The 25948-nt window shown below is 36.2% G+C and overlaps 1 pseudogene; it reads right to left on the bottom strand.

Annotated features, from left to right (window-relative positions):
• Positions 1-2847: 2847 nt before the first annotated feature.
• Positions 2848-3463, bottom strand: LOC106842403 (mitochondrial calcium uniporter regulator 1 pseudogene; annotated as a pseudogene).
• Positions 3464-25948: the final 22485 nt, after the last annotated feature.

The following is a 25948-nucleotide window of genomic DNA, read 5'->3' as shown; positions in this document are numbered from 1 at the left end:
GTATTCTTGGATGTAGGTTTTTTTCCTTTTAGCACTTTAAATATGCCATGCATTCCCTTCTTACCTTTAGGGTTTCAGCTGAGAAGTCTGCTGATAGCCTTATGGGCCTTCCTTTATATGTCACTCATTTCTTTTCTCTTGCTACTTTTAAGATTCTCTTTTTGTCTTTAATTTTAGACATTTTAATTATAATCTGTCTTGTTGTGGGCCTCTTTGGGCTTATCTTGTTTGGTGCTCTCTGTGCTTCCTTTACTTGGATGTCTGTTTCCTTCCTCATGTTAGGAAAATTTTCAACTATTATTTCTTCCAATAGATTTTCTGCCCCTTTGTCTCTCTCTTCTCCTTCTGGGACACCTTTAATACAAATCTTAGGCTGCTTAATATTGTCCCAGAGTTCCCTTAGACTATTTTCATTCTCTCCTATTCTTTCTTATGTTCAGCTTGGGTGACGTCCTCTAGTCTTTTGTCTAGCTCGCTGATCCATTCTTCTTTATCATCTACTTTGCTCTTGAGTCCCTCTAGTGAGCTTTTCATTTCCAGATTGTGTTCTTCTCTTCTGATTGGTTCTTGTTTATATTTTGCAGTTATTTGTTGATGAGCTCACTCTGTTCATCCAGTTTTCTACCAATATCTGTGAGCATCTTTATGAGTTTTTGTTTGATCTCTTTTTCAGGTAGGTTGCTTATTTCTGTTTCATTTAGTCCCTTTTCTGGTTTTTTTTCCTGTTCCCTTATTTGGAATGTATTCCTTTGTATCCTCATTATGCCTCTCTCTCTGTGCTTATATCTATGTATTAGGTGAGTCAGTTATGTCTCATGATCTTGGAGAGGTGGTCTTATGTAAGAGATGACTTTTGAGGCCCAACAGTGTGCTTCCCTCTCATCACCAGTCCAAATGATCCAGGAGTGACCCCTTTATGGGCTACTTGTGTCCTTTTACTGTGGTAGGGTTGCTCTTAATTCAGGTACCAGGGAATCTATTCTTTCCTTCCCTGGCTGGTTGTTTGTAAATGTGGTTTGGGGACCCTCAGCATCATCGGCTACAAAGTCTAACAACACACTCCTGTTTCAATTTTCCTCTTAATTGGATAGGTATCCAGTGTAGCTGGTTGCTAGGCTCAGGGGCTTACAGTTGCTATAGGCCTCAGGCCTACAAGGTTGTTGTCAGTTCTCTTAGGAGTGCACCTGAGTGGAGCTGGCCCTAGGCATGGAACAGTCCATTGTTTCAGGCTTTGGAAGTTGGGGCTGATCCTTTTTATGCATATTTGTAAAGCACAGGTTTTCTGCCATTTATAAAACTTAGCCCCTCAGAACCACACACATTGTCAACACAGTCCTGGTCTGTGCACATTTCCCAACTCCCTGAGCATACCCCGATGCCCCACTGCAGAGGCTCCCACCTCTCCACCAATTCCCCCCACAGTGGGCCTGGTCCTCACACAGGCCCTGCTTCATAGAGGCGGGCACACTCTCCTGACAGTAGAGGATCAATGCACCCAGTCAATGCAGGCTGACACATAGCTTGAGGGTTTGCTCTTGGGTAGCATCGGTCCCTAGGGTGGGCTGCCTACCCTGGATAAGCTAGATTAAATCTGCACTCTTGTGGGTGTGACAGATCCTGGACTAACAGGCCAGAGGAATAACTTCAATGGTGTCTGCCTGTCTGTGTTAGCACACCTGGACTAGGTGACAAGAATGGCCACCACTAATGTCTCCATCTCCAGTGATGTCTCTCCTCTCACCAAGATACACCCAGAGCCCACCAGGTGAGTCTCTTTTCACCAAAGGACTGTCAGCCTACTTTCTTGTGATTTTAGTGTGCTGAGATGGGTGAGTTTGAATGTGGGGTCTTTTTTTCTTTTATTGAGGAAGATTAGCCCTGAGCTAACTGCTGCCAATCCTCCTCTTTTTGCTGAGGAAGACTGGCCCTGAGCTAACATCCATGCCCATCTTCCTCTACTGTATATGTGGGACACCTACCACCGCATGGCTTTGCCAAGTGGTGCCATGTCCACACCTGGGATCTGAACCGGCGAACCCCAGGCTGCTGAAGCAGAACAAGTGCACTTAACCACTGCACCACTGGGCCAGCCCTTGTGTGTGGGGTCTTTGAGACCTGGGTATTTTCAACTTTTGGCCAATGGCTTTTCTGGGGGTATACTCGCTGCAGTTAATAGCCTGCAAAGCCAGATAGTAAGACCCTCATCTCACTTGTACTGAGTCGGAAGGATGTTTATAGCAGTATCAGTCCCCTACTCAGGACCTCATTTCTCCAGAGACGGCTGTGTACCTTACGGTGGATTTTGCCTGGCTGGCTGAGAAACTCCCCTGCTCCTGAAGGTGGACTTTTTTCTCTCCAGAAGGAATTTCTGCCTCTTCCACCTTAGTCCGGACTGTCCCTTGTTGTGGGGCTTCTTTTTATCCAGTTTCCAGTTTTCTATCCAGCGTAATTTTTCCAAAAATAGTTGTATCTTGCTTGTGTTCGTGGGAGACAATGAGTTCAGAATCTGCCTGCACTACCACCTTGACCTATTCTCTGCAAATAATTTTAAATTGTATGATATTATTCAAGTATTTACTACTACTGTGCACTATAGGTGAGGTGAATTGCATTTTCCAGCTGGATGGACATTGTCCAGCAACATTCATCATTATAAAGCCAACGAAGCAGAAAAGACAAGGGAACTGTTATGAAGTTCATGACATGTTTACATTGGTTTTATATCCATAATTTGCATAAAAGTAAACAATATGAATAAAAGCAAAAGCAAGTTTAAACTTTGAAATGAGGGGAAATGATATTTCACATTTTAGTAAAAAGAAAACAAAGATTCTTTACATAGAAACTTCATTGTATCCATGGCCAATAAAATCTCAGAGCTATTGTTAGGCATGTAAATACAGACTCTGGTAAATATTTAATATTAAAAAATTTCCATGATGCCTACAAGGTTTTAAGGCCAGCACCCTGAGTACACACTTCCTCTCCATCTGATGACAGCCCCATCTTGCTGGGCATGCAATGCTACCACTTTTGTCCTCATTTCGCATAGCTTCCTTTCATACAGTGAATATGATATTTTTTTAATGCAGCTCTTTCCTAGATTGAAGTTTAATCTTTTATCTATTTGGACTTTGATCACTTCATCCACTACTTTCTGTTTTCACTGATGTCATTCAAGTTTTATTTTTTCTCATTTTCTGCTTTGTGGGCTGAAAACTTACTCTTCTCCAAAATAATCATATCCTTTTTCAGAGTAGCAATCTCAGACATTTTCTGAAGAGCCATCTGCTGCATTTTGGTGATCACATATTTGTAGATGACATCCTTGTTGTCATACATGATCTACTCAAATGCAGATACATTTCTGCTTGTTGAATAATAAACACACTAAGATCTGGGTGTCAAAGAAGAGCTTCTTCCTCCCAGAAGTGACATCTTTCCTTTTGCGCTTTAGCTGCAGTGATTGGCAGTAGGATTAGCTCACTTGGAGGAAGCAAGGGCTGCAGCTGCCCCTGCAACCACCAAGAAGCTGTTCAGACAGCACCAGACAGGACTGTGCATGATTTAGGCCACAACTTGCCTCTACTCTTAAGGTGCACACTGGCTGGAGGGTTCCCAGTCTCCAGGTCCTAACTAACTTTTAGGTCTGGTAATGCTGAGCTAATTGATGACCTTTGATGAGTGGTGGAACAAAAAGCCAGATTGCACTGGATGTCCAGAGAACAGGAAGCAAGCAACGTTCTCATGATGTTTGGTTCTAAAGTGGAACTTAGTGTTTGTCCAAAAGATAAAGGGATAAAAGATCTAGGGGAGGTTTTTGTTTTGTTTTGCAGTAAAACATAGTACATCATGGTTGTATAGGGAATAATGTAACTGAGGGGGAAGATTAATGATTCTTTAGGGAAAGGAGATACTTTGAAGAGCAAAATCTCTGAGTACATCAGAGAGTTGGGGTCCAGGTCAGGACTAGAGGAATGGATCTTGGAATGTGCAAGGCCAGTTTATCCATTGTAAAAAGGGATTGCAAGGCAGGAAATATGGGCTCCAAGTGTAGTTTTATGTTTTTAATCTTGAGTCTTTATTTTTTGTTCCTGATTCTCCCTAAAGGTCTAACAGTTCCTGGATTTGGGCTCAAATTTTAAGGAGATGATTATTAATTGGTATAGATAGTTTAAGGATGTGTCATTGGAAGGAAAGGCTGCTTCCTAGCTCTAGGGATGTGCGTGGAGTGTTTAGACTGGAGGTCTGACTGAATGGGGTGCTGGCAGAAAGCAAGCTGGCAGTGTGCCCCTCCACATTCCCTTACAATATGAGGGCGTCGAGTGTGCCATACTGGCCACTCCATCCTCATTCTGGGCGACTTGCCCAGCACATTGTTCAGTATATTTTTATATGATGTGCTTAGTTTCAGTTTTGAGCCAAATCTTCTACTTTCCCAAGACAGAGGAAGTGGGGAGAAGAATCCTGACATTCCTGACCTTCCATCAACTAATTCCTCTCAATCCAACATTATAACCCTACCGTTGTATGATAAAAACAACTCCACTTCATTTTCAGAATTGAGACGTACCTGGGAAACCTTTATCTTGAAAACTTCTTTCTCCACTTGTCCACCTTTAGCCTCCTAAACCTGCTGTATACGGTTTTGAATATAAAAATTGGTTATGAGTTTGAGTAGAGACTTCCTTATGAAGTTTCTGATTGACCATTTTCTCTTTTAAAATCGTGCAATAGATTTCATTTTTTAAACCCTTCCTCCTGAATGTGTTTTCAAACAGGTTGCTTTCATTAGTATTTTCTTTCATGACTCATTTTAAATTCATTGAGTTCATTCGCTGTCTTTTGTGTTATTTGTTTGGTTCTTAATCTTGCCTAATTCCTCTCTACATCTTAGATGCTATAAGAATGTCATTAAGCATGTTATAAGAAAGTTATTGTTGATCTTTTCCTAGATGATAAGATATAATATGAAAATATCTTTAATATTTTCATGAACTTTTGCATTTAAAGCAAATATGTTCTGGGTTTTGATTTTTTAAAATATATGTTGAAGAGCTTCATTGATACTTTGTATATTTTCTCTTTTTATGTGCCAAATAATTTCTAAGAAGTTTTTTCCCAAATCAAGCACTCTTTTCCTTCATTCCCAACAAATGCTAAAAGTGGAAGTGTCCCTAGTGTCAGAAGTTTTGCTTGTGTAAACTGCCGCATCAGGTCCCGTGGGTGGAGTTTGACAGCTGTATAATGCCATACTGCAAATTTCTCGACTGCCGAGCACAGGAAGAAATTCCATTTGAAGATTTGAAAGTTCAGGAGAAATTTAGTTGAGTAGAAGAAAATTTCACGAATTGGAGTATACACAGGCTTTTCAAACTGTTTTTGTTTTTTCCCTTTGAAAAGTGTCAATTACCATAAATGATTAAGACCTCAGTTTTACATCGCAAAGCACATATTGTTCCAAATCCTTGTCTGTCTAATCTTCCAGTTTAGTGACTGAAATAATTCATGGTTTCAATAGCAATTTTAAAAGTCCTTTCTGGTAAGAAATTGATTACCTAAGATAATGCCTTTCATTTTGCATGTTAATGTAGAATTTTATATCTTGGAAAGAACATGAAGATAATGTGTACATTTCGATGTTAGAATTAAAGCTTCCATAAATAACTCCTTTTGGAAGGAACTCATACAAATTAAATACTCAATTCTTTCTCTGGCGATGCTAAAATCAATTATATTGTTCTTTCATTCATTTATTAATTATTAACTGTAAGCTATCTGCCAAGCGATAGTTTAAAAACTAGTAGTCAACCATAATAGATAAAGTTTTCGCTTTAGGATTTTAGTTTATTTCAGTCTATATCAGGAATCATCCAGGCAATAAATTTTCAAAATAATGTATAATTGGAATTATTACATATGGGCAGTGAACTAAAGTCTTAAAAATCAGATAAACCTTGATTAAAATGGTAGCACTACCACTTACAAATATAATAATTTTACCTATTCGATAATGCTATCTTCAGAATTATAAAAGGTGGTGCCTTTTTGTGCTTAACAAATAGCAAATATTCAATAAATTTTATGTATTATTTTAGTATTAGCATCAGCTGAATTGTCCATAGTTATGAATAATGTGCTATGGGAGTGCAGAAAAGGAATTCTTAGGATTATCTTTAAGCTTCAAAATTTGATTTTATTTCCCTGGAACTTCAGATCCTCTAATGGGAGCAAGGATGGTCCTGAACTTCTACTTAGCAATGTTGGTCCTGAGAGACTATTAAAAATACTTGAACAACTCTGCAACTTTACTGGATCTCTTGGTTTGAAAACACTAGTTAAAAGGAGCTTGGTGGACCAGTCAGGTGGCATAGTGGTTAAGTTTGGATGTTTCACTTTGGTGGCCCAGGGTTCATGGGTTTGGATCCCGGGAGCAGACCTACATCAAGCCATGGGGTGGCAGCATCCCACATACAAAATAGAGGAAGAGTGGCACAGATGTTAGCTCAGGGTCATTCTTCCTCGCCAAACAAAAGGAAAAAGGAGCTTGGGGTTGAAAGTAACAAAAATATAAAGAGCTGTTGATCCTACAGGAAAATAATACAATTTTGATACTCAAATTTAATTTAAAAAGAGATAAAAGACATTGCTACATCTACAGCTGGGTGAAATAAACAATAAAAAGAGAAGAAACTTTAGATAACTGATAAATGCAAAAATTTAGAGGAAAGTGAGTTTCTCATCAATTTCTTGTGAAATTATGAAATTTGAGTTTTAATCACTATTGATATCTTGAAAAATATGAATGGAACATGTGTTTAAGGAGGCAGACAGTATTCAAATCATCAATCATCAATAGATCAGTCAGTTTATACATACTCTGAAACTAGCAACTACTAAGAAGTTATTTAGGAAATCTATTTTATAGGAAAAAATGAATACTAACCTAAGTTGATGAGATTTGAAAAAGAAAAAGGAACTTCTTTGGTTGCCATTTGGTGGAAACAAAACACATTTCTTTGGCAAATCAATAACTTCTGAAGAGTAATTCTCAGCCTCAATGGACATTGGGGCAGTTTTGACCTCCACCTCTTAGCACAACCTGAGGCAGCTATCGATGATATGTTGTTTCACAAATGGAAGAGAACATTTATTATACTTTAGTTCACATTGATTCCTTGCAGACAAAATTAACTCCTCTAATGTTTCTGTGTTTCTTGAAGTTTTCTGAGGTCTGTGCCAGCTCTCAAATTGACCTCATTTAATTTATGAGTGAATTGTACAGAGTGGTTCATGGGCACAGGAATTTAATATTGTAATAATTGTATTAAAAGGATTTTTATTATGTAGTTTCAGCTAAAGGCATGTCTGTCCACGCACTTGAGCAGGTGTCATTTTCAGCTGCCCTAGGAACAAATTGTTCTGTTACATGTCTTATTGTCAGAGGGATGCTAAATCTTGCCATAGCCGCCCAATCTACCAGGTACTCAGCATTGACAGGGAACAAAACTTGGCATGTCCCAGAAATACACCAGTTGCCATGTAGCCACTGTTAACAAAGAGACAGTAGAAGTGTTCAGAGTTTATAAAGGCAGAAGAGCTCTCAGATTGAAAAAAATAACTGTTTTCTTTCAACTTAAATTTTTCTTGAAGATAATATTTTTCTTAAAATAAAATATGTTTTTATGCAAAGGGCCACAAACTTAGAGCTTTCTACTCCCAGCAATCCAATGTGAGCATGTCTTCAGGCCATAGTTTTCTTCTTCAGATGTCATTTTGTTATGTCACAGGCTTGTGACATGTAGCACAGTCTTCCTCTCATGTGAAGTTCACAGGCTGTAAACTGTAGAGGGCTGCCGTAATGCAAAGATTCATCCATGTCTCTGAAAGGGCAGACATTGTTGCTTTGGCAGATCAGTATTTACCTGAACCAAGGTCACACCTAATTTGGGGGAAAATTGTGACTATGGGATGTTTGATCTGGGCCATAGTAACTATCTGTTGATGTATTTATCATGTTCTTTCACAATTTCACAAGACACAAAGAACAGAAATGTATTGAGATCATGATAATCTTTACCATAAATGGCGATACAAAATAGTGTATCATTTTCTATAAACAGTGTTGACAAGCTGGTTCAGCATGCCCTGTGATCTGTCTCAGATTTCAGTACAAGATTATATTAATCATTAGTTAGTTCATTTCAATAAGTTTGGCCAAGATTAGCACCATGGCTTCAGGCATCCCCAGAAATAAACTCTTGGTTGCCACAAACCAGCTGATATTAATCCCATATCTACAGAAAGAGAAACTGATATATGGGACATTTTCACACAACAAAGGCAAAAACATGATCTATAAAAGGAATGTAGGATTAAAAAGACAAAATTACAAGCAGTTTGGAAAGAGTAAATTTCAACCATTTAGGAGGGTGGTAAATAATAAGCCTTTGGCTAGTAGAGGAGTCAGTCTTAGCATTCTATCCTTGATTAAGCTGACCAAGGGTATGAAAAAGAAACAATTTCAGTTGTTTACAAATTCTGTGTATAACATTGATGTGTGGAAATGTCTCTGGAAGTATATACCAGGTACTTTGCTAAAATTTCCATCTCAGTTTACCTGATCTACACCAATTTCCTTATCAGAATTTGTCAGTCACATCAGGAGAGACAGAGAGACAAAAAGAGAGACAGAGAGAGAAATCTTTGCATCTTGGGATGCGTAGATTTAGACAGAGCCCAGTACTTTCAACTATGTCTGCTTTTTAGACGTTACCTGTTCAGAAATTCATTCAGACATGGTTTTGTAATCTAAACTACACCTTTGTTGTAATAAATACATCTCAGAATATCAATCAAATTAGTACAAAAAGTTGTTGCAAAGTGTTAAATGCATTTGTATTTTTGATTATTAAAAAAGTCTAGAATTGCTATCATAAACTGTTTCCCTGGTCAACCACAATATCTTCGTTTTATATCCAACATACATTTTGAGTCTCAGCAAAGCAAATTCTTTGACTTTGAAATACCTTTCATGTTTCTTTACTCAACATAATAGACACAACTAGCAAATACACTTTGGGTGTTTTAATACAAAGTCATCACATTGATCCATTTTAGAATCAAAAAGTCATTTGAAAATAATTCATCATTGGAGGGATTTTACTGGGTTTCTTCAATTTCCTGCTTATTCTTGAAACACAATGGTAAGCAGCTAATTATGTAGATTGACAAGCCTTAAAAATATCAATGGCGCCTTATTCAATCTCATCTTTTGGTCTCCCACCCCTAAACACAGGAAGGAAACAAAATAAATGCAACTAAATGTTGAATTAGGCCATTGAAGAATTTGATCAATTGTTCCAGTATTAATTCCTTGTTAATATGTATTCATTAACTATATCTTTCTGAAACATATTTTGTATTGGCTGAAATTACTAAAAATTAGTATCAACAATAATTCAATTCAAAAAATTACTTTATAAAAGATTGGCCTTATGGGATTGATTCTAAAGCAAATAGAATAAAGGATATGGAATTTTACCTTCCTTCAAAAATGTTCTTATTCTGTATTTTAAAAGACTTAGGAAAAAGTAAATCTGAGTTGCAGTGTATGCATGATAGATGTAAAATGAAAATGATCATAGATGAACAGTTTCTGTTGACGGTAGTAACATTTGTAATACTTCCACTGACCTCCTGCACAAGTTATTTGGCCCTTGTCTTGCTGCATAACTATCTGGAATAGCTCCTCATGGTTTTTTGTTAGATATAATGGATTATAAAAAACATTCTTATGGAATACTTGTGATCCACAGACAATCTTTAGGAAAACACAAATTTTTCATTACAATAGAAGAGCAAGCAAACAACAGCTTTAATCTAGAAAAGTATATTTAAAACAATGTATAAAATTCCAAGATATATAAAATTAATTTTCTTGAGAAATAGTTGACTATCACAAAATCAGGCAGATTTGGTAAAGACGAAAACGATACTATCGGTCAATATGCCCACATTGGCCAACAAGCAAAAGTAGGTAATAAGTCCATGAAAAACTAAAATTAAATACTCTCGTCTCTTTTTTCTTAAGTGAAAATGATGTTTTAGGGTTTTTTCCATATATGTTAATTTCCTTTCTCTCCTGTCATCAAAGGTTAAGTTTCTGCTCCTTTACTGCCATTTGATAGATCAATATCTAGATAAGTATTCTCTTTCTTTCTATAAACTCTAGTCTTGTAACTTTGAAGTTAAATGTATGTAGCTTTTGTTAAATGTATGTAAAAATCATGGTAATAAAATGGCAGAGATTCATATGTTTTATTTTACTTATTTTCCCTAGAATTATATACATATACACACATCTAATACAGAATTTTATGTGTTGTGTGTATATATATATATATATATATATATGTAAATTAGTGTGTGTGGCAGGAGAGTTATACACCAGAAAAAAAAAAGACAAATTGTAAATACTACCACTACTTCATTATTAGCTTGACTGTGTCTTACATCCTAAAACAGACCCTGTTAAACTAAGTCACGGTATTCAAGCCCTAAAAAAGGCCTTTCTTCCTTTTGAAAGTATAGTTGTCACCTGTTGGTTAGCAGAGAGCACACAACCTGTGCTGTCCAAAATAAAAAGCTCACTGCTATTTTTTTTTTTCGCAGGAGGAGGTAGGTCCTTATCAATCTCTCCTTTCTTTTGCCTAAAAAGGGTGGAAGTGTGGCGTTGGGAGGATGCAAGAAAAGAAGGAGAGATGAGAGTGCGATGGAGAGAGAAGAGGGTGTGGGAGGGAAAGCGAGAGTTCAAGAGAGGATTTAAACGCGGGAGACAGTGGAAGTGCAGGAGTTTCAGAAGGACTGAGGGAGCAAGAACTATTGAATGAGGGAGAATTAAAGCAGCTGAGAGAGAGAGGCTGAGGGGGTGCCAGTGTGAGGGCAGGAGAGGATGTGTAAGAGTGAGAAGGAGGGTGTGTAAGCAAGAAACAAAAGTGAAAGAGCAGAGAGAGACTAGTTAAGGATGGGGGAGTGCCCGTAAGAGGGAGTGTGTGTGAGAGATTGAGATGGTGTGAGTGTGAGAGCAAGTGAGGAAGAGTGAGAGAAAAATCAAAGAGGATGTGTGTGTGAGAGAGAGAAAAGTGTGAGAGAGGTAGAGAAAGAATGTGTCTGAGTGTGAGAGGCAAGGATAAATCTATATTCTCATGGAGAACAGAGAAGTTGAACCTGTTTGGAATTTTCTTACATTGATGGCAATGTAATGAAGCACGACCACACCCAGCAGCGAATGCAGTCCTGTCAACGCTTATGAGCGCATGTGTGTGTGGGCGCGTGACGGTGGGTGAGAGGGTCAAAGCCAGGGTTAGTACAAAAATGACTTTCTGGACTGGCAGAAGGACTGAGAGCTCATCTCTCTCCAAGAAGCCTAAAGATATTTATTTCTGTCACTCTTCTCCTTCTTGGCTAGCTCACTGAAAACCAGAATTTAAAGAGAAATAAACACTTGTCTACGTGAATACAGCATCAAACTCTACACGTGGATGTCGAGACCAAATTTTCCATGAAATTTTTTCTTTAATCTGTTTTCTCCTTGTGTTTTGGCTTTCTTGATATCAGGTGATAATAATTAGAACTGGTGAAACTCATGAGGTCTGAAAATGAACTAGTTTCTTGCTGGAATAACTGTAGAAGTGCTATAAGAACAAACTCAAACGGTTGAAGATCAAATCACAAAAAGAGTATTAAAACCCCTGATATAATGGTGGCATCAACAAGCATACCTAATTTCCTTATCTTCTTGGTTGTGCCTTACCCACCTTTTGTTGTATTTAGTTTTGTGAGGGTGAAAACTCTTTGAACAATAGTAAATATGAACCCAATAATCATTGAAATATTCAATGATGAGGTTTCACTGTATTTGAAGATTCCCACCTCCATACTCTTTTGCTGGCTTTGCAATTGCTGTGACATTTTTTAATATTAATTTTGTTGCTTAGCAGTGGTGGGATATCGAATGTTTTTTCATTGCAAGAAGATATATTTTAAAATTTAAGAATAAGCAATGTAAGTGTGTAAATGTTAAAACTGTCAGGAAAATGACTCCAAAATTAGAAAAAGGAATGAAGATAACACGGGAATGGGATTTTATGTTAGAAACAACATTGAGACTGACTTGTGATCATGACTAAGATATAATCCAGACTTTGTAGAATGGATATTAATGATATTTATGAAAATGGAATTAGTTTTACTTCTTTAAACATCTTACTGTGTTGGATTTTGGCCAAACTCAAGAATTGTGGCTGAGGAAATTTTTTCCCTTGTCTGTTTCTTTTTTTCTTAGACTAAAATGTACTTATTACTATTCACCTGAGCAAAACAAGCAACTCATGCTACTATAGTAAACGTTGTGCTCTAACGCAGTCACTGACTACTTTGACTTACTGTGCAAATAGAGGACATTTTCTTTCTTTTTAATCACTAATAATTTCCACCTTTCATTCAAAATTCTAATACTCTATATTCAATAAAAACTATTTTTCCTAAGTAGGGTATTTTATATCTCTCTGTTGATATGACAGTCAATGTCATATTTCCTAATGTGTCCTTTCACTGATCACCTTCATACTCAGGGGGACAAAAAGGCACCTGACTCTAAGCTCTCAATGTAAGGGGCTACCTTCTGTGCAGTTGGGTTCTCTACAGATGTGTGAAGGCCATTTATTAGGGAGTGCACTTGAGAACAACATGTGTAAGGGTGTGAGGAACACGAGGTTGTGCAGAGGGAGAGTGTGAACTGTGATGCAGCTGTGACAGAGGTGTCGGCCAATCCCACAAAGAGTTCAGAAGCTGGGATGACCTCTGAGACGTAACCTGAAATGAAGCACAGGGGCTAGGCCTTTGTTCATCAACATCAGCCAGTCATGGGAGGTAGGCTGCTCCCAGGAAAGGGCATAATCTTGGATGTCCTTCAATCAGGGAAATTCCTGGGGAGGAATTTAACTACGGCCTTCAACAACCAATACAATGTAACAATAAATTCACTTTATGGTACTTATATACTTCTCTCAAGTGTTTTCTAGGAGCTTGGTTCTGGGATAAGCATAGGCATATAGAGATGAGTCAGACATGGTGATGCTTGCTTTCAAGAAGAGAATACCATAAAAGGAGATGAAACGCCTCTAAGCAAGCAAGAGCAATAGAAAAAATAAGCCTAGATCGGTGATTTAAACCAGGGATGATTTTTGTCTCTTAGGGGCTTTTAGCAATGTCTGGAGATATTTTTGGTTGCCAGAACTTGGTGAGATGCTGTTGGCATGCTAGTGAGTATAGCCCAGAGATCCTGCTAAACATCTTGCAATGCACAAGACAGTCCTCCGAAACAAGATTTATCTCGTCCAAATTGTCAATAGTTCCAAGGTTGAAAAATCCTGACTTAAATGCATTTACTGAGATATGTATTGGATGCAGTGGGATAAAGCAATGGTGATAGGAATATTGGGGTTTAATCAGGAAGTGTTTCACAGAGGAAGTGATAGAAAGATGTTCATTATGTTGAGAAGGGGAGGGATAGAATTCCAGCTATAGCAACAAAGACAAAGATGCGTGAAACACTCAATGGCTGGAACGTCGTGAGAAGAACAGTGGTTCAAGCTGATATCAGAGACATAGTCAGGGCAAGAAAAAGTATTTAAATCTCGTTCTAAGCATTAAACAAAGTCACTGGTTGGTTTAAAGCAAATTAGCGTGTATTTTTTAAACTTGTCCTCACCAGCCACATAGCAGGTACATCTATTTGCACTTTTTGTAGGATCTCTTATCTTATTCACCCTGCTAGCTTGCTCCTGGATAGGCATTTGACCTTTCTACTACTGAAGTGGGGTGCTGGAATGGTCTGTCTCCTCAGATGTGCCATTGATAGAAGAGGAGAAAAATAATTGATAGTTCAGAAAAATTAAATGTAAGAGAAATTAACCAGTTAATTGTGGGTTGCTGTTATAATTATCTTATGCTAATCATTAATATACTACACTGGATCAAAGACACTATTTTCTCTCTAAAAAGGTAGGGACTCACATCTTGACAAGCTAAAGTTTCTCTTCTCATCCCTCTTACGTCTTTGTTCCCTTTGTTTTTTGAGCTTGCACATGATCTTGTTTTAATTCTACGTAAATAAATCAGTGAGACAAAGAGTTAATATTTTATTGGATAACTATTATCATCCCTCTGAAAGAGAATGTGTTGCTTCATTATCAACAGTATATTACCTTAAAAAAGTATTGTTCTCTGGCATGCAGGTCAACAGCAGAATTTCCATCAGGAAAGTGAGGAGTGGTCTGGATCTAATGCAGCACTAAAATTCATCCCATTGATTTGTGCATGTCAACAATTTTTTTTAAATTCCTCGAAATTGGTACAACCTTCTGATAACATATATCACAGTCTTAAAAATCTACATACCCTGGGCCTCTGCAAAAACTTTGTAAACCATAATCCATCTTACTTTTGAAGATCCCACTCCACATCAAATATATTAAATAATACATCAAGTAAATCAAAATACATGCGTTTACCTTAATTACAATATTTTGGTTATAAATATTTGAATAATTTTAAAATGTTCCTCATCAAATGGCTTGCCTGTGTGGAATGCAATTATATGCTTGTCTCTGATTCTTTTTGACAACTATGCCTACTTAAATTTCTTATGAAGTAAGAAAATTGAAGCAACAAAGTGAGTCTATGAGGTGAAATTTTAACAATATTAAATATAATTAGTAAATTAGGAGTTACCTTTAGGGCAATTATTAATTTTGATTTTCTTGCTTTATTTAAACATTTTTAACTAACTCATTAGTCCCTTCATTACTCAAGTATTTTCACAGTCCCTTGAAAGGCTTATGGGAATTAGGTGGCTATATGTGTGAGGTGACCATAAAATTTTATATATAAAATGGCCCCATATAGATGATTTCCTTTGAAAATTCCACCCATAGGAATTTATACTAAAAATTCAATAAAAGTTAGGATAACAATTTGCCTATAAATACACTATTGAAGAGTATTTATTGTATATAATAGCAAAACTAATGTTTCAAGAGATGAGTTTAATGCATAAAGCTCATATTTACAACAGTATAACATGCAGTCATTGAATGTGATTGTTGCAGAATTTTATTCCCTATGGAATAATAATGGAAAAATAATTTGTTAAACTTTTAAAACACAGTTTATAAAATAATATTCACACCCCTAATCCTTTTATAATATATGCATAAATATATCAAGTCTGAGGAATATGCACTGACATGTGTAAAAAGGGTATTTCCTTCAGTGAGAGATTTTGTGATTGTCATTTTCTTCATTTTTATTATCCTTATTTTCTACTTTTACTGTAAGCGTGTGTTATTTTCTTTTGGTATAATCATTCAGTAAATATTTATTCAACAATAAGCACTGTCCTGTCCAGTGCTCAGAAGGAATACAGACATACTCTCAACGCGTCTGTGGCTAAGTGAGGAGACAGATATGTCCACATACAAACTTCATAGAACCTTTCAGTGAGGTTGAGAATGAGCCAAGTGCTACGGGGGCACGTATGAAAGACGGAAACAGTTGTAGTTAAAATTACTAAAATATTTATGGGAGGATATTAAATTCATATTTTTAAAATAGCCCAATAGCTGGTCAATGGCTTCTAAAGCTAGTGTTGCATAGCATTAGCAATGCTTTATATTTGTACTTTGATATTTATGTGCTATGTCTTAATAAAATATTTTTCAAATTAGGGAAAAAGCACCCACTAACCTTCGAGTAAAATGTAATAATTAAAAATAAATAAATAAACCAGAAAACTACAAGTAAGTATACTGGGTTTAATTTGCACGTTCTAATAATATTTTCAAGCCATTCAGTTGCATATGTTGTATAAAAGTTGCACCTTTCTTTCTAAGTTTCAAATAACGATGCAGCCCTGCCTTGTTTGATTGTGCTTCGCTTTTTGTGCTTCTCAGATATTGCATTTTTAACAAGATCCTCCACTAACAAGAAATTTACAACTCTCTGAAGGCTCAGATGATGGTTAGCATTTTTTAGCAATAAAGTATTCTTAAATTAAGGTATGTACATTATATTTTTAGGTATAATACTATTACACACTTAATAGAATACAGTATGGCATAAACAGCTTTTATACACACTGGGAAAACAAAAAATCCATGTGATTCGCTTTACTGTGATGTTCACTTTATTGCGGTGGTCTGGAATCAAACCCACAAGATCTCTGAGGTATGTCTATATTCTTAAATTGCTGCTTATTGATTATTCACTCCTGCTTATTCCATTTTTTTTTCTCTTGTCAGAGTATCCTAATTAAAACTGTTTATAATTTTAGTTTATGCACATTTGTTCTTTATTGCAAAGTTCACACTTTCCTTCAGGAATGCGATGCAAGTAAGACTCTATAATTAACTGTGAAACAGTCCTTGTTTAGTGATTTATTCTTCAGAGATTTACCAAGGCAGAGGCTTTAAGAGTGGTCTACTAAATTGATGAAGAAAATTGTATCACTCACATTGTTTAGAACTTATAACCTATGGTGATAATAAAAAGCAGACTGAAATTAGTAGTTTTATGATTGCTTTTAAATGGTCTCCTGACAATACTTCTCCCTTCCTGGCTGCTTACAGTATGGACCTCTCCTACCTCACTCCCTAGGTGCCATTATGCTTATTGAAAACATGTATGAATTTCAAAATTCATGAGTAAAAATGTTATATGTTAATTATGTAATGATACATAATATTGTAAGCTTTCTAGGGAAGCTAAATTAGACACCTGTAGAAATAATTAACTGAAGTACCAATCTAATAATTTGTGAATTAAAGTTTATAATAAAAGTGCTAATTTAGCATTGCCATCCTCCTGATCTGAGAGGATTCTGCTATTCAACAAGTATTTTTGAGCATCCACTTTGTTAGTTTAGAAATGCAAGTATCAATATGATAACCAAGGCCACTGCTGTAAAAGAAGCCTTTATAGTGAGATAAGTAGATGCTGGTTAAGAAATTCCAAGAGGTTTTGAGTGCTGTTTGTGAAAAATCTTTGATACCACAATTGTAAATGAAGAGAATGCCAAAAGAAGGATTCCTTTTTAAGCTTTGGTGAGGATAGCTATCTTCATGATATAAATATGAGATGAGACTAAACAGTCAATAATTCAAATTTTACGTATTCATTTCTCAAAAATGTATTTTTATTGATATTTAGCATGAGTGTGCATAATGAATTTCTGCCATACAATAGTTTAAACAAAATAATGAGGCCATGGAAAACTAGAAGAAGTGTTCAATTTCCTAAATTATATTACACATATAAGAAGGCTAGGGGCCGTCCTGGTGGCATAGTGTTTAAGTTAACGGGCTCTGCTTTGGTGGCCCAGGGTTTACGGGTTCGGATCCAGGGCACATACATACACACCGTTTGTCAAGCCACACTGTGGTGGTGTCCCTCATATAAAGTAGAGGAAGATTGGCACAGATGTTAGCTCAGGGCTAATCTTCCTCACACGCACACAAAAAGAATGCTAGTTTCTTTCTCTTTTCTAAGAATATTTTTTTAAGACAAATACAATAAAGAAATCATTTTGTTGATTTTTATTCTCATTGTCTTTATGGTTCACACTTCCCTGAGGCCACAAAAGTTCTTTGCTTTGGACAAATTTCCTTCTACTTTCTCCTGGATAAATGTAAGCAGTGATGCAAGGACTTAATTAACCAGAATAGGTGACTTAAAGAAACATTAGAGCAAGCTTTGCGATTTACATGGTCTGAATGTTGATACGAGAAAATGAACTCTTTCTTAGGCGGGACAAAAATAAAATTGACAGGTTCACTGTCATGGCTTACTAATTGAAAGTCATCATAGGACATTAAAAAAAAGAATTATCTGCTATAAACACAAATTTAGTGAAACAACTATTGGGGGAAAAAAGCCTCTACCAAAGGTTCCCTTGTCCTGGACCATGTGGTGTGATGTGCAATTCACAATTTTTCAAACTTACTCTTTTAACTACAAGGCATATATGCCACATTTTCAAATCTCTATTAATTTTAGGTTTGCATTAAAGTGCATATCACTAGGATGATGCATATCCAAATAAGGAACTATATGACACGCTTTTGAAAGCCTCTTTGTTTGGGAAAAGCCTTCCACATGCACACAAAAACACATACACATGTCCCAATTTGTAAGTTCCTTTTATGTTTTTTTTTTTTTGCTGAGGAAGAGTCACCCTGAGCTAACATCTGTGCCAATCTTCCTCTATTTTGTATGTGGGTTGTCCCCACAACATGGCTGCTGACAAGTGCTGTAGGTCTGCACCCGGGAACCGAACCCAGGCTGTAGGGAACCGAACGCGGGCTACCAAAGCAGAGTGCGCCAGATTTAACTACTAGGCCCCGGGGCTGGCCCTGAGAATTCGTTTTTAAAGCAATCACTTCAAGAAACTATCAGTCACAAGGTTATATCCAGGGTAGAAAAGCTGTCGTGAGTTCTGAGAGAGAGATTCTGTTAGCAATGTGCTTCTATTTTTAAAATAATAGACCACATAAATATATTTTAACAAATACTTTAAGTAGTATTATTTATGGATGAATGAAATATATCAAAGTATAGTTTTAAAACATTCAAAGTATGTTCTACTTATCTATTGCTGTGTAGAAAGTTATCACAAACAGATTAAAACAACACGCATTTATTGTCTCACTGTTTCTGTGGGTCAGAAGCCTAGGCACGGCATGGCTGGGTCCTCTGCCAGTTTGCTGTCCAGGAGTTGGCCTTGCAGGCTGTCAGCCTGAGTGCTACCATTTCTTGCTGGCTATCAGCTAATGGGTTCTCTCAGTCCTCTGCCATGTGACTGTCTTCCTAGGTATCTCAAAAGAAGTCAGCAGGCTTCTTCAAAGACAGGAATGGAGAGTCTGTCCACCAAAAATATGTTTCCTTCTTTTTACTTTAAACATGAAGAATATGGGGTTTGTGCCCCTAGCACATGACATAACTCCCAAGAATTACCTAAATCACTGGATCCATTTGGGAGATACCCAGAAGTTCCTGAGTGAGAATGTACAACAGTGATTCTGAAGGAGCGTGGAGATATCGGACACGGTGGTGGTCGTTGTAGTGGAGCATAATTATTATTATCATTATCTATTTTAAGTTTAAAAACACAGTAACTATATCTCTGATATTGTGGCAGACACTGCTGCTTTTTTTCTCCAAAGACATTTCTAATCACGCCTCTCATGACTTTCCTCTTTATTACCTCCGAGAGCCATGTACTGACTTTCACAATTTCCCTTGCAGCTAGTTGTGGCCAAATTACTCAGTTTTAGCACACAATAAATACACAGATAAGTTCTGGGATGGAGATGCTTTGGAGAAAGCTTCTGCTTTTTTGATTAAAACAAAGCCATGCCTGATATATCCCTTCTCTCTTTTTCAGCTTAAAGGCAAAAACCACCTTGTAACATTACTGAATATCTAAGCTAATCAGAGAAATATCAGTAATGATGCTGCTAAGGAGCTAAAAGAATGGCAATAACTTTATATATGTGCTTCCGGGTTTTCTGTTTCTTGCAGCTAAATGAAATCTTAACAAAATAGAGGAATTTATGATGCAAACCACAGAAAAAACATTAAGCAAAGATAACTTTGAAACAATCATGAATTAAAATAATTGGTAAAGACTTACCTTTAAATTATTAAAGGTCAGTATTTTTATATAATTTCTCGGTGGATGTCTTCTGTTAAGAATTTTCCAGAGCTTCCTAAACGTTACTGTGTATTTCAGTAACCTGGGGATCTTGGTAAACTGCACATTCCGATTCTGTAGTCCTGGCCCGGGGACTGATATTCTGCAGTTCTCACATGCTTCCAGGTAATGTCACTGCTAGAAGTCCCAGAATATACTGTGAGTAGCAGGTTCTATGGCCTTCATTTTTCCTGCTATCTGATTTCTATTCTTAACAAGAAAAAAGTACTATCCATCTCGTGGAGGACGAGGGCTTGGTCTGTTTAATTCATTGCTGTATCCTCACTGTGCACTATGTTTTCTTGCAAGTAATGAAAGCTGAACAAATGCTCCTTTAAGGGATAAATGCAGTTGTTCAATACAAAAATGAACTGTTGCCTTAGTGGATACAAAAGCTTGATGATAATGGGTTCAAGAAACAGTGGAAACCGAATAAGTAGAAAGTCTGTATGTGGAAAGCTTTTTGCAGATATTTAGGAGCAATATATGGAGTGATATTAGAGTCAAGGAAGGTTTTTATTAAGTTGAGAATTTATAGTATGTTTGGACTCTGATGGGAATGATCCCATATGGAATAAAACTGATGTTACAGGAGTAAAAGGGAAACTTGCTAACGCGTGTCAATGTCATGTTGGGGAGAATGCATAGGTTGCAGTAAACAGGCAGAAAAGTTTTCTTAGCAGCAGCCATGGTTCATCCATAGAAACTAGAGAGGAAAGGAGATATCTGCATACAGTTACAAATAATTTGTAGTGAGGGGAAAATGTTTAAATTGTCTCAGTTTCTTCAATTTTGTCTGTGATATAAAATACATGATCAGTAGTTTAGAAGAAAGAGAGGGACTGAGAAGATTTTTAATAAGAAGACTATGTAAAGAGTTAAAAGTTGAGATTAACAGGCAGAAAAGGATCTATGGGAAAAAATGCAATATACGATTTCTCTCACTATATTAAGATTATTGTCATTATTTAAATTTGCCTATGTCTTCTTCATCTTGTATAAAATCATTCTTTCCCCAAACCATTCTGTTTCATGTTATAACATTTATTTATTTTGTAATTTTTAATTTCATATTATATTAGTTTGGTAGGGCTGCCATGACAAATATCACAGACTTGGTGGTTTAAACAACAGAAACTTATTTTCTTACCATTCTGGAGGCTAGAAGTCTGAGATTATGGTTTGGTTTCTTCTGTGGCCTCTCTCCGTGACCTGCAGATGGCTGCCTTCTTCCTGTGTCTGCACATGGTCTTTGCTCTGTGTACACGTCTGTGTCCTAATCTTCTCTTAGAAAGGATACCAGGCATATGGGACTAGGACCCACGCTAATAACCTCATTTTAAGTCACTCTTACAAGATTCTATCTCAAACTTCAGTCACATTCTGAGGTATCAGGGGTTACAGCCTATATGAATTTTGGGGTGATACAATTGAACCTATAACACATATCCAAGGATTATAAGCCACTGTTTGGTGTTGTGTAAATTACAAAGATACAAATATACTAAAGAATCAGTGCATGAATAGTCTCTTTTCTCAAAAAGAGATCAATAGAACATATATAATCCTAGTGTAATATTATACTTCTTCAATAAATCTATAATTTATTCTTCTGGTGTTGTAAGAGAGTACAAATGAACATTGCCATTGTGAACGAATAAATAAATGTCTGTGCCCCAAAAATAAACGGTTAAACAAACAAAAAAGAACAATTTTATTAATGTGGCTTTTTAAATACAGTTTTTTCAGTGTATCTATATCAGCACAGTTCCTTACAGTGACGTCTCTGGTAATTGTACTCTTGCTTAAACTGTCAGCAAAAATGGATAATTGGAGGAAGTAATTGTGTATCAAGAGTTTCCATTTCACTCGCAATAAGTTTAAGCCTAGCAGTGGTCACTACAGCTGAATCCAAAACAAATGTGATAGGTGAATTTAAGAATACCTGTGTGTGACTTACCAAGCCTAACATCCATTGAAAGATTTTATGGTGTTTAATTTGTTCTGCATTGTATACTTATGATTCTAAAAGGTTTAAGATGAGCACTGGGAATGTCTCCATCTGGAAAGAATAAAGGAGTTGAATTGAGAACCACAATGATGGGAGTATTTAGTGTTTTTCAAACATAGCACATGTACACTAGTAGGGGCTTTCCTAAGTCCTCACTGGCATCTAGACAGGGAATAGATTTAAATTGCAAAAAGAAAAGTCAGACATTAAAAATGCTTATTGACTTTCATGGTTATAAAATTGAATAATAGCTTTTTCTACAAATTATTTATACAGAATAATTTCTATGTTCTTAGTATTTTCAATATAGATTTGCCAAAATACCAAACGAACTTGGTCTTTTATCTTTAAATACCTCCAGGTTCATTTATCAGCAACACTAATCAAAACTAATTCAGCTAAATGCTCTCAGTCTTGAAGATACCTTTGGTTTAATATATAGTTATTAAACTATAATTAATCAAAATAAACTGATTATATTCAAAGCACTATGCCTGACATTTAGGAAGTCAAGTTTTGCAAACTTGGAAGAAAAAAGTCTCAGGATAGGTGACCATGTTATTTATTGGATAGAGACACCTTCAAATGAGCTAGAAGCCTCAAAATGAACCTAAACAAAATATATGATGTATGTAAGTAGAGAAAAGGAAAAACACTAACACAGGAGGAGAAGTTACAAAATATATTCAAGATATAATTAGTAGATACTTTGAGCTACAGAATTTATATAAGAGAAAATGTGAGATGAAAGGTTGAGGAGTGAACAGCCTTTATTAATGTTCTAACTTCTCATCTGAAAATACGTCCATTTTTAATAGACATGTGAGGTTAGGAGAACTGATCAGTGTCCATGCTAATAACAGTAATAATAATAAAAAAGAGGGGCCGGCCCATTGGCGCTGTGGTTAAGTTTGCACATTCCGCTTTGGTGGCCTGGGGTTCACCAGTTCAGATCCCGGGTGCAGACTTGGCACTGCTTGGCAAGCCATGCTGTGGCAGGCGTCCCACATGTAAAGTAGAGGAAGATGGGCTTGGATGTTAGCTCAGGGCCAATCTTCCTCAAAAAAAGAGGAGGATTGGCAGTGGATGTTAGCTCAGGGCTAATCTTCCTCATATAATAATAATAATGATAAAGAAATACACTGCAAAATGTATACAAAATGAGATAATTTTAAATTTTAACTGTGTACTTCTGGTTGCCCGATATTTCTACTTCTCAGTTTTTACATTGGGGAAATACACAGCAAGTGGAAGGAACCGTATACAAGGATATCCAAGGTGGTAGTATTTGCAACAGCAAAAGTGCTGTATAAATACTTAATGCCCACCAGTAGAGATATAAATAAATAAGCTCTAATTAATCGACACTATGGAATACTATGCAAATCGGTGTACTACTGTGCCAATATCGCTATGATGTAGTGTTATATTTAAACAATCATAATAGACAAACCATTACCCAATATTGTATTACATATTGTGTTTCTTAGAGGATACATATATTCATTTAAATGAAAAGAAGAATGTAGGAAAGAGAGTCCAGAATTGAAAGTTAAAAGACATTGTCAACTTTAATCTCATTCTAATATTTTAAATTTTTACTGGTGAATACACACAAAATAATTTGTGTAGCTAAAAATTAACTAAAATTACATATTTTGAATTTAATAAAATTCACACCAATGGAAAGTAACCATTTGGATGGCAGGATAAACTAAGGTGAACCATCAGCTACAAACAAACATTGATTATCAAATTCGTCTGCATATGCATTGTTTAATAATTATTTATTAATCATTTACTATATACAATTCACTTTTTGATCGTTTATTTCTTTACTATTAGAGCATTTTAAGAATTTTTAAACCAGAGAGAATTTATCATAGTAACATTTAGGCTTAAAATCATACAGAAAATACTGGTTGGCTTAGATTTTGTTCTTAGTTTTTATATTTCTTTACTTTCTGACTTTCCATACCCTTTGTGTGGTTGACTTGATGAAAATTCCTGGAGTCCTTTTCTCCACCTGAAGTATCTTTCATGCCCTATTCAGTGGAAATGATCTGCCAAAAACATAGATAAAGAGATCCATCTTTAATCTTACAAGCTGTCTCCCTGCACAGGATCAGGAAAATGATTTTTCTTTTAACAGTTGTCAGCATGCTTGACATCTGTCACAAAGGCTTAGGCTCTATTTTTATTTTTCCTATTGAAATCATGCTCCAACACCTGCCCCTTTGATACTTTTAGACTGAGGCAGTGAAGAACTGAGAGCTTTCCAGCGAAAGAACTCACCATAGTTCCTTTCCTTTTTGTTTGGTTCAAAAATAAGATTAAAAATACAACATTTTCAGTAGGATAGATATGTGGAAATATCCAAATTAAATAAAAATATATCATTTTGCTACCAACAACATTTCCTTAAAAAATATAGCTGATCTTAACATATTCAGTCTTCTGAAAAAGTTTTAAATAACATATTCAAAATTATCTTCTATATTTATCTGAACACCATTAGTGACACTTAGCATAAAAAATGGATATATGTTTCTCAGTTGTTTCTGAGTAAAACCTAATGACTAATGCTATAGTAATCATATACACAGATGCAATAAAAGATCATAATATGTTTATGATTTTTAAAGTGGTCTTTGAACTATTTTTTAAAAATTCATTGTTTTATCTGACATGGCAAGAGGTATAAAGAACTGAGGGGTTTGCATGAGAAAAAGTAACACAGTATTGAAGGTCAAAGTGTATTAGCATCACCTTCTAGCCACAAAATTGCCAAAATAATAACGCTTGGAAAGGAATCATTATGTATAAGGCTGCCATTTTGTTCTACAAAGTAATAGGATAATACGTTGGAGAGTGGCGTCAGAAAAAATGATAGATTAGGCAGCTCTAAACTCTCATCTCTCACAGATATATTTTTTTTTAAAAAAGGCATAAACTTTCAGAACCAACTTTGTTAGAAGTGGAGAACAGTCAAACATTTACACCAAACAAGCAAATACTGAATCAGGAAAAAGGCAACTTGAAAAGAGTAGGAAAGCTGGGTGTTTTCACTTGCACTTGCTCCACCCCATTCCCAGGGCAGTAGCAGTCTTGAAATGACTACAGACTCTGTTTCCAGTATGGGACCCTGATCCCTGGTCTTGATGAAGCATAACAGATCTTATTTACAAATTACCGTATATGTCTGTACTAACATGTCTCAGTGATACCTGAAGGACTAATACAAGGCGTTCAACTTTGTTTTGCTTAACTTAGAACTCAGTCCAGAAGTGGCAGGCATTGCTCAAAAAATGCTAGCAGGCAAACTTACAACCTACACATATTTAGGGTTAAGATATACACTAGACCAGCTAAGTCTTGGAGGAAAAGTTGGGGAATATTCTTGGAGAAGTTAGGACATTCAAAAACACCTAGGTATACAAGGAAAATTTAGAGAGCCACATACATACGCAGAGCAATATGCCTGCTCAGAAAAGAACTGAGAAGACCATAAGCTTCTACTTTGGGTTTTTACCTAGGCTCAGCGCAAACCTGGATAAGTGGTGAAGGAACATGCCAGAAGAGAGATAATCTGCAAAGACTAGGAGAGAAGTTTGTTTGTCATTGTTTTATTGTATTTTTATTGCTGTCTTTGTGTTTTGTTGTTTTCTTTTTAGCTCTATCTTATCAAGAAAATATCTGTGAAAACACTAGCTAAACATGAGGTAGGGAACAGAGACTTTAGTGACCACACGTGAGAAAGACTACTGTCTTTGCAAAGATAGTTTGGAAAAGTCACTAAGAAAGTGGACTACCACAGGCTTCCAACATTACAAAAAGAAAGCTAAACCTTGAGAATGGGAGAACTTGATTTCCAGTATTACCACACTATAATATTTAAGAGTCCATTTTTCAACAAAAAAATCACGGCACATACAAAGAATCAGGGAAGTATAGCCCATTCACAGGTATAAAATAAACTTATAGAAATCATCCATGAGGAAGCCCAGACATCAGACTTACTAGGGAAAAAAACATAAAACAACTGTATTAATTATATTCAAAGGACTAAACGAAAACTAGGACAAAGAACTAAGAAAATCAGAAAAATGAAATATTAACAAAAT

This window comes from Equus asinus, chromosome 5 (genome assembly GCF_041296235.1).
Source record: "Equus asinus isolate D_3611 breed Donkey chromosome 5, EquAss-T2T_v2, whole genome shotgun sequence".
Taxonomy (NCBI): Eukaryota; Metazoa; Chordata; class Mammalia; order Perissodactyla; family Equidae; genus Equus; species Equus asinus.
The sequence above is the reverse complement of the archived record's forward strand: the minus strand, read 5'-3'. Positions and strand labels throughout refer to the sequence as shown.